The sequence below is a fragment of the Parasteatoda tepidariorum genome, chromosome 2, assembly GCF_043381705.1.
Source record: "Parasteatoda tepidariorum isolate YZ-2023 chromosome 2, CAS_Ptep_4.0, whole genome shotgun sequence".
NCBI classification, from domain to species: Eukaryota; Metazoa; Arthropoda; class Arachnida; order Araneae; family Theridiidae; genus Parasteatoda; species Parasteatoda tepidariorum.
Window position 1 is genome coordinate 35770319 of NC_092205.1, and position 14767 is coordinate 35785085.

A 14767-nucleotide genomic window follows, 5' to 3' on the forward strand; every position below is an offset into this window, starting at 1 on the left:
TACTTCAATATTATATAAGTAACGGTTTAAAGCATTAAGTAACAAAAAAAGGAAGAGCATGGGAATTTCAAATTTTAGAAAGTTCTATTGTTCTCGGTGTAAAGACCTCAGAATTCGAGATCTCACGAGACTTTCACTTTTTTTTCTTCACAGTTGAATTGTCTAATCAAAACAAAACAACGCATGACATGAACAGATCATCACATTGTCAGTTGTTAGAAAGATTCTTTTGATTTTTCTAGATGTTACAGGATTTATTTCTTTAACAATGAAAGGGTGAGAAATCAAAGGCAAAATCGTCTGTGTGTCTGTTCTTTCCGTTTTCTATTGTCTGCTAAAATGTGTAAGGTTTGTAACAATAAAAACGCAATTAAATGCTTGTTCGGTTTCTTTCAAAAATTCACTACGCATTTCCGCATTTACTAATTCTTAAGTATAAGAAGTCGTAAATTTCTTTTTGGAATTTGTAAGTGTAATTTTTTTCGTGTGCTATAATTTGTTATGACTTTTTTCGCCTTAATGCTGGCATAAAATTGAAATTGCACTCATTCTGTAAAAATGGAGAATTATTTAGGAGATTATTAAAAACAAAGAGAGACGGTACTTCACAAGAATAACTCATTAACGCAATATTAGCAGTGATTAAATTAACGTATGTATCGTTACCGTATGTAATACAATATTTACCAATAAGTATTTGGACAAGTATGATTGAAAAGAAAAACAGACTTTATTCATAATTAATAGTTGGAAGAGCCTCCACGAGAGGCAATTACAGCGTGAACCCTCCAGGGCATACTTTCCACAAGTCCCTGTGTGACGGCTAGTGGTATTTTCTTCCACTCAGCTTGGAGAAGACATGTAAGCTCCTTCGCCGATTTTGAACGGGTAGTGCACCCCTTAATTCGGCGATCCAACTAGTCCCAGAGGTTCTCAATAGGGTTCAGGTCTGGGCAGGCCAGTCCATTCGATTAACTCCATTGGCATTATACCAAGCCTTGGTGACTCTAGCTACATGACAGCGGGCATTGTCGTCCTGGAAGTAACAGGGTTTACCCAGTAAAACTGCCACAACGCACATTGTCATCCGAAATAGTGTAGTGGGCATTTTGCATGGGACTAATGCCGATGTTCCCTGCACGATATATACTGGCGGAGGGCGTGACGTATCTCAGGACCGCAGATATAGTCATTTCCATAGATGTCCAAAGACTTATTGGTAGATTGTGTATAAAGAAATATTTTTATTGCGTATAAACAAAATATTCTTTCCTTGAACTTAAAATTTATAGGAAATATATACACAAGAGTTATCAAAAATGAAACTAATTTGAATAATTAGTCTTAAGAATTTGAATGCCATAGCAGATTTAATACCCGATATAGTCAAGTTGTGATACAATAATGAATACATGAACTAACTCTTCCATGGTAATGATAAAATCACTTGCTAATAAAGTATCATGAAATAAAACATTGCTCAATACAGAAGTAAATTGATTATAATTCACATTAGGAGAGCCAAAAATATTGAGGGGGGTTAGGTGCTCAGGGGGACCCTGTCTCAAATTCCAGTGATGGCTATGATGATGGTTATTTCGCAAGAAAACTACTGAATAGCACTGACAATATTACTAACGCAAAATTTACTCAGTGGTAGATGGGCCATGTGTTAGAGTCCTCCTGCCATCAGACTAATCATTAAAGGTTTTTAAACTTTCTCACTCGATGAGACGTAAATACGAGTAAATTCTATAAAAACATTCTTCCTGAAAGTAATCCTCAAAACAAGAGTTCTCTCTGTCTCTTCAGGGTTGGATTTAAAATGACAAAAAGTTGAACATTGATGGCAGCAAATCCGATAACGACCATGGAGATGGTAAAAATTACATTATGTTGTTATTATAATGTAATATAATAAATTAATATTAGGATATGTACAAATGAATATTAGGACATTTCCTCATAAAAATATTGTACAAATACTACGTTGTACTGGTATATGTATATGTCGTAAGTTAGTTGATATGTTTATGTCGTAAAGTAGTTGAAAAATCCTGATATCTGTATAGTCACAGATATTTTGAATTAGGCCATTCTATTTGGAAAATTCTTTAGTATTTTCTAATCTGTCTGGCTTATTTCAATCAAGGTAAAGCCATTTAGTTTTTAGACTAATTTAAAAAAATGCGAAGATTCACTCAGACTGAATTAGTTTATGGCTATAAATTTTTAATAAATCTATCTACAATAAGTCATCACAGCTTATTGTAAGCTGCTTGAAGTAAATCAGGCTAATTGAGCAATAAATATATTTTTAATTAGCCTAAAGAATGTGGACATTTTGCAAAAGGTATTTGGATAACAGCCTGAAACATTTGGGCAATATGCTTCATAGTGTCTGCTATTATGCTGTCACTTTTAAGCAATGCTATATAGGCTTATTCAAAAGATTTTTCCGATCATATAAGCTTTTTATCTNTTTTTCTTTAGATTTTACGAAAACTCTATCCTTGAAGGAACATATTTTATGATGGTGATGTTATTAAAAAGTAAGTTAAAAACTAAAATATTACATTAAAATGAAAAAAGTAAACCTCATAAAATATTTTACAGACGTAGAATAAAGAATGAATGCTATATAACCAGAATATTATGTCTACGATAAAAAATTCCTCGTCAAGAAATGTTGAAACAACCATTCCAAATTTTAATACTAAAGCCGTTTTTCCACCTCCATGAATAAGATTAAAATGATACTATAAAACAAATGAATTGAATAAATAAAAAAATTCTCTCTGAGATGAGTTTTATCTCACTTAAAACAAAGCTTCTCTCAATCAAATAACACACTAAAAAAACAAATTAAGATGTTTTTGGAATGGAGAGAAAATTTACCTTTCCATGCATTTAGGTCAAGGTGATGAAATTGCAGATGATTGTTGAAAATACACAACACTGCGGGGTCGTTTTGTTTTCCATTGTTCTTTCCTCTAACCTCTCCCTCTCGAAATCAAAACAATTCTCACCCTCACTTTTGCATAGATTACGAACGAGCAAAGTTTGTTTTCACTTTTTGTTGTTTTAATCAAACCAGACGGGCGTCGGAAATGGAAATAAAATTAGCTAGGTGAGAATACTTATTCAAGTACGATGTTAAGCCCATTTCCGGGAGGTTGAATTAAATATGAATCTATATTATTTCATAGAGTCATTGAACTAACGTGTGAACAAATAGTTACGAGAATGAATGTGAATTGTTGATTGAAGAATTTAGTAAAAAATGTTTAGTTTCTATTTCATGATAATTATATTACATACGAAGAACTTTCTTTTCATAAAAAAAGGTATCGAATATAACATTCCTTTTGTTTAATTTGTTCTAATATTTCAATTTGAACTTAGGATTTCAGTTATAAACGTTTGAATTCCACATGGTATGAATCGAAAAAGTTTTATGATTATTGTATAGGGAATTTTCCCTTTAACAAAATCAACTAGAAAATGTAATAAGTTTTTAAACAGCATAGTTTTCAAAGTTTTGATTTATCATATTAATTTCCATGTTTTCTTTATATTTTAACTATATTACAATATAGTTAAAATATTATATATTACAAGCTTTTTTTATTTTAACACAGGCTACAGCACTTTTAAAAATAAATCAAGTCTAGCGTGTTATTTCTGTAATCGTGTTTTGAATTTTTCATCCCGACAATAGAATTTATTAAGTCTTAAATAATTACTACTAAAAACATGTAGTAGTTGCTACATCCACTATCAATATGAATTTGTTACTGGTACGGTAGTAACAACATGATATTTTGCACCATTTGGAAACGATTCTTCGTCATTTAAGAATGATTTTATTATAACCTTACCTACATTACGTCAATTTATTATTCTAAATGAATAATTTAGATGTCACTGAGTATCATGCTCACGATAAATAACAGCTATTATTGATAAGGAACTGTAGTCTTCCACGAATATCTTTCTAGTTGAAATTAAATTGAATTACTGAATGCTTTTATTCCGATTGTCATTTTGAAAAATCATCGTGATCTTACCAAATCGCTCAGAAAGTTAGAGGAAATGAAAAGAAGCCAATAATTACATAACAGAATTTTACATTGTTATCTAGTGTCTATTCAGAAACAAAAATCGAACGTTTTATATCACGTTTTAGAACACTGTAAAAGAAGCTATTCCTAAATGAGTCCACTAACATTGACCAATGGTCACGAAAATGGCCGAATTCTCAAATTAATAAAAGCAACTAATCAGTAAACGACTTTCTTGCACTACAAAATAATAGAATGGGGGAACAAAGAACAATTCGTAGCAATATCGGAATGTAACAGTTTCTTTCCCAAGTAGCAATAGCATTTGGGTGCAACGATTTTACGCCCTTAGCAAGGGCGGTGATAAAAAAGGATGAAACTTTCAGCAGACAAAAGGTGAAAGAGAAAAAAAGATAAGTGAAAAGAAAATACAAAATTAATTAGCAATGAATGTGAACTTTGCAAAGGCAGCTTTGTAAAATGCTGGGTGTCTGCCTGCCCCAGAAATTTGCTTAAATATGTTAAAAACGTGGAGGTTAAGTTTGCCGTTAGAAAAGATGAGTTAAAATAGTAGGAATTTATTTTTATTTTATTACAGTTTTAGACAAGTAAGAAAAGCAATTAAATTTTTTATATTTATTTTCACTTTTAAAAATAAAAATTCTAAAGAATGAACTGTGTATTGGTTAACGAGAATTAGAATAATGAAAGTTAATTAAGAAATTAGTTTAAGAAAGATAGAACTTCGAAAATTCGAATAATTAGTTTACAAAAAAAATTCATTGAAAAAAATATTAAAGTGAGAGCTTGTGTTAGTTTAACTGGGAGGATCAGGTTTTATTTTTCATCATTGGTAACTATTTTTGAATATTTTCTTAATTTTTCATTAAATTCTGAAAATTATAAACTTAGTAATATTCTAAAACTAAAAACGTAGCGGTGGATCAAGTTTTATTTGCCATCGTTGGAACCTATTTTTTAGATATTTTCATTTTCCTTTAATGTTTGAAAATTATAAACTGACATTATGAATTTAAAATGTAGCGATGGATCAGGTTTTGTTTGCTATTATTGGAAACAACTTTTGGATATTTTTCTAATTTTTCTTTAATTTTTGAAAATTGTAAACACAATGATGTAGAAAACTAAAATCGTAGCGGTGGATCAAGTTTTAATTGCCATCGTTGGAGGCGAGTTTTGGATTTTTTCATAATTTTCTTTAATGTTTGAAAACTATAAAAAAGGTGATGATATGAAAATAAAAACGTAGCGATGGATCAGGTTATATTTGCCTCCGTTGAAAACTATTTTTGGATATTTTCATAATTTTTCTTTAATTTTTGAAAACTAGTTTTTGAATTAAAAGAAATATGTGCAAATTTTAAATTACTAATTTATCAAAAGCAAATATAACTGAATTTTAATTAAAAATCTTTTAATTTGAACGCGGTTGTCACAAAATAGAAAATTAAACTAAATTTAAATTAAATGTGAAACCAGAATTAAAAGTAAATTCAGGTTCTAAATTACAATTATCGTCAGTAAATAGTTTTTAGATACGCATATCTATTTGTATATTTGCTCAACTTTAAATTGCTTACATAATTGAATACATTAAACGGTTTCACATCTTAGCATCAAAAGTCGCGCTGTAATTTTTATTGCATTGATTCCTTCTCAGACCAGCTAATTTTATTAAAATAAAATTAAATCTACTTATATATTATGTTTTAGACCTCATTTTATTTCAAAGAGAAGGCGATAAAAATTTTTAGAAATATAATAATTGAAGAATTTAACAATTTAAAATATATCATTAACATGAAATTAGTGTTCAAAAAGATGAAGAGAAGAAAACAGTATGGCCTAATTTCGCGAATTAATTATTTATTTAATGAGTTTTAATGTAATTTTAAAAGAATTTAATTTCCTACATTAAAAATGATTCATTTCAAATAAGAATGAGGTAATAAAATAACGACAATATTACAATTATGAGTCAGACGTATAATATTAAAATATTCATTTTCCCTTCAAATTTCATTGTCGGAATTCTTAAAAATTTCAAATGTAATTTATATATTATTTCTCTAAAATAATCTGCTTAAAAAACTTTCATATGCTTTATTTTATTAAACAGATATTACATGTTAAAATGGGAGAAAAAACACAATTTTTAAGCAAACTAAGAAAACCATTAAAGGCTTTAGTTTATAAAACAAATATTACATTAAAATGAATCAAAGAACATCATTGTTTTTACGCAAACAATTATATGATGCATTTTTGGAATCGTAACTATGAACTTTCGCATTTAAAAAGTAATACATTTTTTGTAGTTGATAAACATCAATACACATCAAGTCTCTTTTTAGAAATATTTTTTTGCGCAAATAAATCTTAATTAAGTTCAAAATTTGAAAACAAAATATCTCATACAAGAAGTTCGATTATAAAATTTACTTTCTTTCTACTACTGCTGTGTGCTCCAAGTCAATGAATTTAAACATTTTAATAGCAGCGGACCGGTAAATAGTTGATAATTTTTACCGAGGGAGGGAGTTGATTCCTTACATTTTGGGTTTTTTTTATTCAATAATTTTAAATTAATTGTATTTAAACATGCCTTAAAATATAATATAATTACATGCGCGGTATTGGAGCAAGGTGCCGGTACTTTTGACCGTAAAATCCAGTTTTTCCGGAACATGTTACGAAACAATAAATATAGTAATTTTTACAGTAATAATTACAGTAAAATCACAGAAACACTAAGTAAATAAATTCTACTGTAAAATTACGGTATAATATTTTACAGTAAAAATGGATTTTACGGAAGATGCACCCAAGTTCCGATACTTTATACCGTAGTTTGATCAGAAATTTTTTACAGTGAATCTAAGGATATCAAACACTTAAAAAAAATTCCATCTTCAGCAAAATAAATAAACAAATTAATAACTTAACTTAGTTATACAATTATCTTAGTTGTCGATATCCAAAAGATCATATCGTTCTACAATGAACAGGAAGTAGAAGAAAAAAAACCGGTGATAAAATAACAAATTAGTTCCATGTTCCATAGTAAAAATTGAATATTTTATTGATGTTCATAACTTAAAATGATGTTTCATAAAATAATAATGTTAATAAAACCAAACGCGAATTCATCATCTCCAGTTGAAATAAACAAAAGCAACCATAAATTGGTATCGATTGCGAATTGAAACCCATATTCCCGTATAATTTCCTCCAAATTCACTTTTAAAATATAAAATTGCTCTATTGATCTTCATTATGTCCGTAAATCTAACATGTCACTGAAGAAACTAAGACCACGAAAAACTCATTTAATTCCTAACTTAGCTATTTAATGAACGATATTTCTAACAATTTTAAACTCTTTTCTATAGAAATCAAACTGTTCGGTTACGAATATGAGGTCAAAATTCAACTGGAAGGCGTAGGATGACCTTTTGGCGGTGGGGTTAAGCTTTCGAAACGACTTCCAAGAGCGATTGAGGCAGGTTCGAGAAAAAATTCTGAAGTATTCGTTTTTTCTTTTATTATTTTCCTGCGTTCGATCTCGGTGAAAAGTTCTATCTTGGTGTGCTCGACACGATTCGAACATTTTCCGAATACCAGTTCGAATGGATGTCGTTAGAAATGGCCTAGATTGCCCACCAGTTTTGAGGCACTTTTTCCATGGATGGGGGAGGAATTATTTCCCATGCTTTCGTTTATTGGTTAAATAATTTAAGATAACGTATCTCGGATTTTTTTTCCTCCATCGTGGATGAAGAATAACGAAAATCACAAAGATATTTAGTTCTGTTTTGAAACATTATCTTTTATTTTCAGTTATTATTATGTTAAAAACGCCCGTGTTAGAATCTTAATTAAACTTTGAAAAGATCCAGAATTTGCGGAATCTTAAAAAAAGAAATAAAAAAAGGAATATAGGTTTATGTTGAAATTGAACTTAAATAATGACTCGTAGTTTATAGTTCTTAGAACATGTGACTAATTTGTTCTAAAATAAAATTGATTACACATTCAGAAAAATCAGTTCAAAGCTAAACTATAATATCTCGCAAGTTTTTAGTGCTCTTAATAAAAGTGTAATATTGAAACACGTTTTAGTTTCAGTAAAACATATTGTGTAATGAAATCTAAAAAAAAATTATTGTTATAGCGAATTTGCATCACATTGAGGTTCAACGCCGTCAAGAAATTTCAACAATGTATCACATTTTAAGGCACAAGGTTTAGGGGCTTTCTATAAGGTACAGGATACGTATACTTATAACTCTTAGTACTTTCGGTATTTTATAGGCTACATTTAAAATTTTAATGAATACATAGTTAATCATATGGAACAATGATCTGATATCCCAAGGCTGAGGGGCCAGTTCTGGTTCGTGGTTTAAATTGTACCGAGTTGCCCAAGGAACATTAAATTATTTCCATTTTATTTGCTGTGGCGAATTTCTCTCGAGTTTGCATAATTTTCCATGACGAGAGGTTAACTAGAAGCTGTGAGTTGACGATCAATGGAGATAGGAAGGTTGGGAAGCACTGACTGATATAGATAATTTAAAATTGCTGTTAATCAGGAATAGTTTATTTCAAAATTATTTGTTAAAAATAAATAAACTATCAAAACAAGCAAAATTTTATGAGTAGAACAATCTATTTTATATTTAAATACTAATTTAAAAAAGTTTATTTTAAGTTATTAAAATAAGCTATATTCCAAACTATATCAAAAGAAGTTATCTTAAAAGTGATAGAAATATATTCTTTTCTATTGGCAAACGGAACTACACAAAAACGAAACATCATTTGATTATTCCTAACATTAAAATTCTAATATAATTACTGAGATAATAATGTTTGTTTAACCATTTTAAATATAGATAATAACTGGATTACGCATAAATCATTCAACCCTTCGTTGTTATAAACATAAAATGAATAAAAAGATAATGAAAGCTGTGTTGTATGAATGTGGATTAGCAACAAAAAAAGTTCTTTTTAATGCAGTTTTAAAATAATTTGTGCGTAAAACATCCAAGAAATTGTCCAAATTTCCTCAAAAATGCTTAATTTTACACATCAGTTCAACCGTGAACCTTTTACTGGAATGCGACAAAAAAATACTAAGTTTTCTTCTCCAAATAATTACAAAATGATTGTTTTTACAAGTTAAAAAAAATGGGAAACAAAATTTTTAACGCTAAAGAAGAACATAAAGAATATTGCTAAAACTGTACTAGCAGCAACTTAGTTATCTTATTTAGTTAAGGAGTAATTTTGAATAAATGTAAGAAAAATTAGTTGAGTTCATGCTGTGTTACTATATAGCCAATTAGCCAGAATTATTGGCGAGAAATCTAAATATGTAATATATTATCTGTAAGAAGTTTCGGAGCATGGACAATATTGTCACTGAATCTTCTTAGATTTGATTGCACACTGGGGCTCAAATAGTATGGAAGCAAGGTTCACTTTAAAACCTTAATTAGGCAGTCACATAAGTTTTAAATGACGTCATGATTGTAAAGATTATTTTCGTGATACGTGTAAAAGAAAACAACTCAACAATTCACGATGGAAGCAGTTTTAAATTCTTGTAAATAAAAGTAGTTGATAGAATATGCAGTTCTGATAATTTTTACTCTTAAAAGTCATTTTTTTAATGTTAAATTTTTGAACATTTCTTTCGAACAAACAGCATAAGAATCTGATTGTCTCATAGTGTACATGACATAGGATGAAGCAAATTTGCTTCATATTATGGTTCAAAGTGTTAAGTTGCAAGCATTACTGTCATTGAAATAAGATGTAATTGCGATTCGATGTAAGAAAAAAATATTTGAGTTATTGCTGTATTGCTTCATAGCCAAGAATCCAAAAGTATTGAGGAAATATATTGCAAGACGTTTTGGAGCATGGGCAATATTATTGCTCTTGAAGCAACATGACATCAAACGTACATTTTGCATTTTAAACTCTTTTTTTACTATTATTTATGAACTCTAAGTTTGTTTATACTTGAAGTATAATTCTTACATTTTAGAATTGCATTTTAATGTTATTCTTTTATCTTTGCGTATCGCATCTTAAATATTTGATGCCGCATTTAAACTAAACGAGATATGTATAAATTGTTAATAAATGTAAATAGTAATTATTTAATGTGTTTATTTTTCTAACCATTCATTTCGCTTCACTCTTCCTAAATTTCATTACACACTGGAATTCAACTACACTATAAACAATTCCTGATCAAATAACGGGAAAAAATATTGGTAATATTAACGGGAAAAAATATTGGTAATATTATAGTGTGTCTGTACTTTTTACCCAAAAATCCATTTTCACCGGAACATGCTACAGAATAAAAAAAACTAATGTACGGTTATTGTTATAATAATAATTACCATAAAATTATTGGTCGATATTTTGAGAGATTAAACACAACAGTCTTCGATTAAACTGAAGTTTCTATTAAACTTGAATACTTGAAGTAGAAGTACGTTTATAATAAAGAAGAAAAAAACAGAACAGTTCTTAAGAAAATTAGAAACTCAACAATCATATTGAATGTCAATTAAAACTTTTTTGCGAAAATTTTAATACTCTTAGCACGATTTGGTAGTAAAATTTATGAAGTGATGCATTTAAGTGACATAGTGTGACCTTATTGTGCATATTCTCCAGGGAGAAGCAGTAAATAAGTCTTTTCAAGTATTTTATTACCCTAAATTCCATTTTTATTGCTGAAATCGGTGAAAAGTTACAATCCGTGCAGCCAGAAAGCCTCTTAAAAATGCCGCCATTCTTTAAAACGTGAAGGTAAAAAAGTTAATTTACAATCAGTACAACTGCTAATAAGAAATCTGAATGTTGTTGACACGTGTTTGTGTATAATATTGTGGTGAAACAACACAATTGTGTAAAATTGTCTTAACTTTTTTTTTGTATATATTAGCAGTAAGAGAACAGATAGTTCTGTGTATATGTCAACACTAATAGAGAAGTTGTGTATAAATTAGTAGTAAAGGAAAATTCTTCTTTCGGTAATGTCTGCTGAGAAGATAATGAAATGGCTGGAAAAAGTTATTGAGAATAAAATATCTTATTGCAATCAGAAAGGAAATGAATAATGCAACTACCCTCCCCAACCATTGGGAAATCTAATTCTTAAAAAATGGTGTACGAAAGGGAATAAATTATTACATTCTATTTAATTTTTTAACTCAGCTTCCATCGCGTAAGGTTTTTCATTAACACAGGGATAATCTTCATTCATTTTTAATAAGAAATATTGTAAAAACAACTTTTAAAAAAATTTTTACGAGTGGGGAGAGGGAGGTGTAAGGTTAAGGCAACCATGACTTCAGAAATAAAAATTACGAATGCAATGAAAGAATAAAATTTTGCACTTTACACAATCTATAATATATCTTTAAAAGCAATCTTTAAAAAGCATATATATATATAGTAAATATGAATAAATACGAACAAAAAACCATTAGAAATGAGATTAAAATATTTACGATTCATCAAGAATCGTTTCAACTATGGACCATAGTATAGGTATTTTAAACCATAATTTGCTGCAATCTTAATAAACAATTAAATTGCACCTTATATTCGTTAAAATTGAACCACAACTTCCTGTTATCAAGTTTAAGAACTACGACTCGACTCTTCTAAGCACCATATTAAGGTTGTTGGCAAATTAAACGACATTATAGTTTCAACAAAGTTCCAAAACTTCTGATGCTTTCGTTTCCTTCTTTCTCGATGAATTGGAGCGGAAGATTTTCATTTGGGGGGTATGATGTTTTTATTTTGAATAATTTAAAATACAAAACTTTAGAAAAAAACCCATTTATCATTAGTCAGATGGTAAGATGACTTGGAATTTCTACTCACTCGCTTCCGCCTTATAACCTATTATAAACATGCTGAACTTAAGATAATTGTTTAAACTAACTTAAAAAAAAACAGATTTTAGAATTTTATTAAAGAAATTCAGCGTAAAAATAAAATTACAAAAGTTTCCTTTCAAGGAAAAACGTATAAAATAGGCACCACAGAATACAATAAATAAAATTTCAATTCTTCTTCCAAAAAAGTAGAATAAGGCAAAACGTAAACAAATTATGAAAATTTTTTAACAGCCGTATTGTGTCTGTTTTTAAAAGCAATAATGTAAGAATACAGCAGCAAAAAAATTTAAATCTTAAAAAATAGCTAGAAAAGTAGGTCGGTGTTAAAATTTTTAATTAAAAAGAGGAAGCATAGAAGCAACTATTAAAGAACCAAAAAGACGACGAATCAGTTTCACTAAATTCGAAAACAATGCCATTCTAGAAGGACGAAAGGTGGTCTTAAAATTAAAACAAAACAAAACGTAAACAAATTCTGAAATTTTTTTAGCAGCCGTATTGTGTCCGATTTTAAAAATAATATTATAAGAATGCTAAATAAAATTAAAAAAAATTAAATCTCATGAGAAATATCAAGAAAAGTAGGTCGGTTGCCAAATTTTCAATTAAAAAGAGGAAGCATCTATTAAAGAGGCGACGAATCGGTTTCTTTTAAATTCGAAAATGACGCCATTCTAGAAGGACAAAAGGTGATGTTTCCTCGTCACCAAAAATAAAACGAAGAAAGAAAGTGAACAAATATTTGTCCTTGTACGTGCTAAATCAGCAAGGAAACACAAAATCCTTTTTCTTGTATTTTGTCATTTTCATTTGCCGCCAAAACATGCCTTTCCTTCTTACAATTTGAAAACGAAGAGAGCATGAAGTTTTTTCGCCCTTAAGGTATTTAGTTCTATGTCATTTGTCAAGGAATAAATCCCTAGGAAAGGGCACGAGCCCCAAGGAGATTATGATAACTCATTGAGCATTAGCAGTAGGTAAAAAATCTACAAAAAATTGCTCGTCCAGAACAAAACTGAGTTTAAAGAAACACTTGACAGTAATTACTCAAGCGGGAAGATGTGTGTTAGCAGGTCTTTTAGGAGATTGTTGACACTCTTACTCTTATGGGTGATATGTTTGTTCTTCTATAAGTATTGAGAGGGCATTATACAATGTCAGAAGAGCAGGTTAAGAAAACAAAACCTGTTCATTGAGAAACCTTTTCATGTAATGAGAAATCGATGTGATCAACTTTGAAAAACAGCGATTTTTACTTGAAGCAATTAATCAGAAATAATACCAATTGTGAAAAAAAAAATTCCAACAGTTAATAATATTACTTTCTGACAGTTTCTACGATGTCCGCAATATAGAGCACTTAATGTGTTAAATTTTTCACAGCATTCAATTTGACCACAATACACAACATAAAAGTCAACCTTGAAAATATTACAAGGGTTAAAAATTCGCATATTTTAATATCGATTAGATTGTTATAAATTTTGGAGTGAATTGAAATATAATTTTATACAATTTCGTTACACCATGAATATGTTCCGAAGTTAAACCATATTGTCAAGCAAAAATAATAGTTTTTAAATTTAGTTGGTTGAGTTTGAATGAAGACAAACATATTACAGTTGAGCACCTAGTTGCAGTCAATTTTTATAGCATTATAGTTTAAGGTACCGATATTATCGCTCAACATTGAATTACTTTTTATGAGAGAATATAGTAAGACATGGAAAGAAAACGTTCCTTTATGCTGTTTCGTTTTTCTTTTTTTTATCTTTGCTTTGTATGAAGCATAAAACAGAACTTATTAATTGTAAAAAATTTTAATGACTTATTTTTGAAATTATTATAATTATTAATTAAAACAAAGTAGTAATTAATAATTGCCAGGATTGTTTTCGTTTCCAACATAAAAACGCTTGAGTTGTTTGAAGAAAAACTGTAAATTAATGCGTTCATGCTATTTTAAAACAGTGGGTATTTAATTCATACGAATTTGACTGTTAACTATTAGGAAAAATAAGTGACGCCCTCTGTACTTTTAAAGGAAAAGTAGAGTAAAATGGTGGCTAAATGTACATTTTCCAAAAAAAGTTCATCAAAATTTAAGTTTATATTTGATAGTTTTCACATTTTTGTTTGAAAATATTACATTATCATTGTGACATATTTTTGCCTAAATAAGCGATAGTCAGTAATAAGTTTTGGAACATTTTAAACTACAATTATTGTTTGAATATCTACAAAATTCACAAACAAAACTAAAAATTATCAATGTTTAAAATGATTTTAATACTTGAAGTTTAATCTTTAGAATCTAGATATATGTGACTGTGTAGATAAATAATGACTAGATATTAGTAATCTAATAATGTCTAAAGATTTAAGATATATGAAATTAAAACTTAGCGCAATATTTAAAACGTACTTAAAACAAGAAATAAGTAAATTCTATTTCCAATAAAAAGTTTCAAGTAAACGGATTATTTATTTCGAAAGCATCTTTTTTCTTTTAAGAAATAAAATAACCTCAAGTGCACTAAAAAATTCAGGGTTAAATTACGATACTCAGGGTGCCGGTACTTTTTACCGTAAAATCCATTTTTCACCGAAACATGTTAAAGAACAAAAAAAATCTGATAAATCATTAATTTTTACAGTAATAATTACCGTGAAATTATAGAACCACTGTAATAAAATAAATATTTCTGTAAAAATTACGTTATTTTACGGTAAAAATAG

General features: G+C 28.9%; 1 protein-coding gene across 2 annotated transcripts in view; it reads right to left on the reverse strand.

The window, feature by feature from the left end:
- Positions 1-14767, reverse strand: part of LOC107453766 (LHFPL tetraspan subfamily member 3 protein-like) — an 86923-nt gene that overhangs the window by 16945 nt on the left and 55211 nt on the right. Inside the window, exon 1 of one of the 2 annotated variants that reach the window (XM_071177453.1) lies at positions 2899-3012. The exons of the other annotated variant lie outside the window; for it this stretch is intronic. The gene's annotated coding sequence lies outside the window, so the exon portion shown is untranslated. Of the gene's footprint in view, positions 1-2898; positions 3013-14767 lie in introns of those variants that run through there. 2 annotated transcript variants of the gene reach the window in all.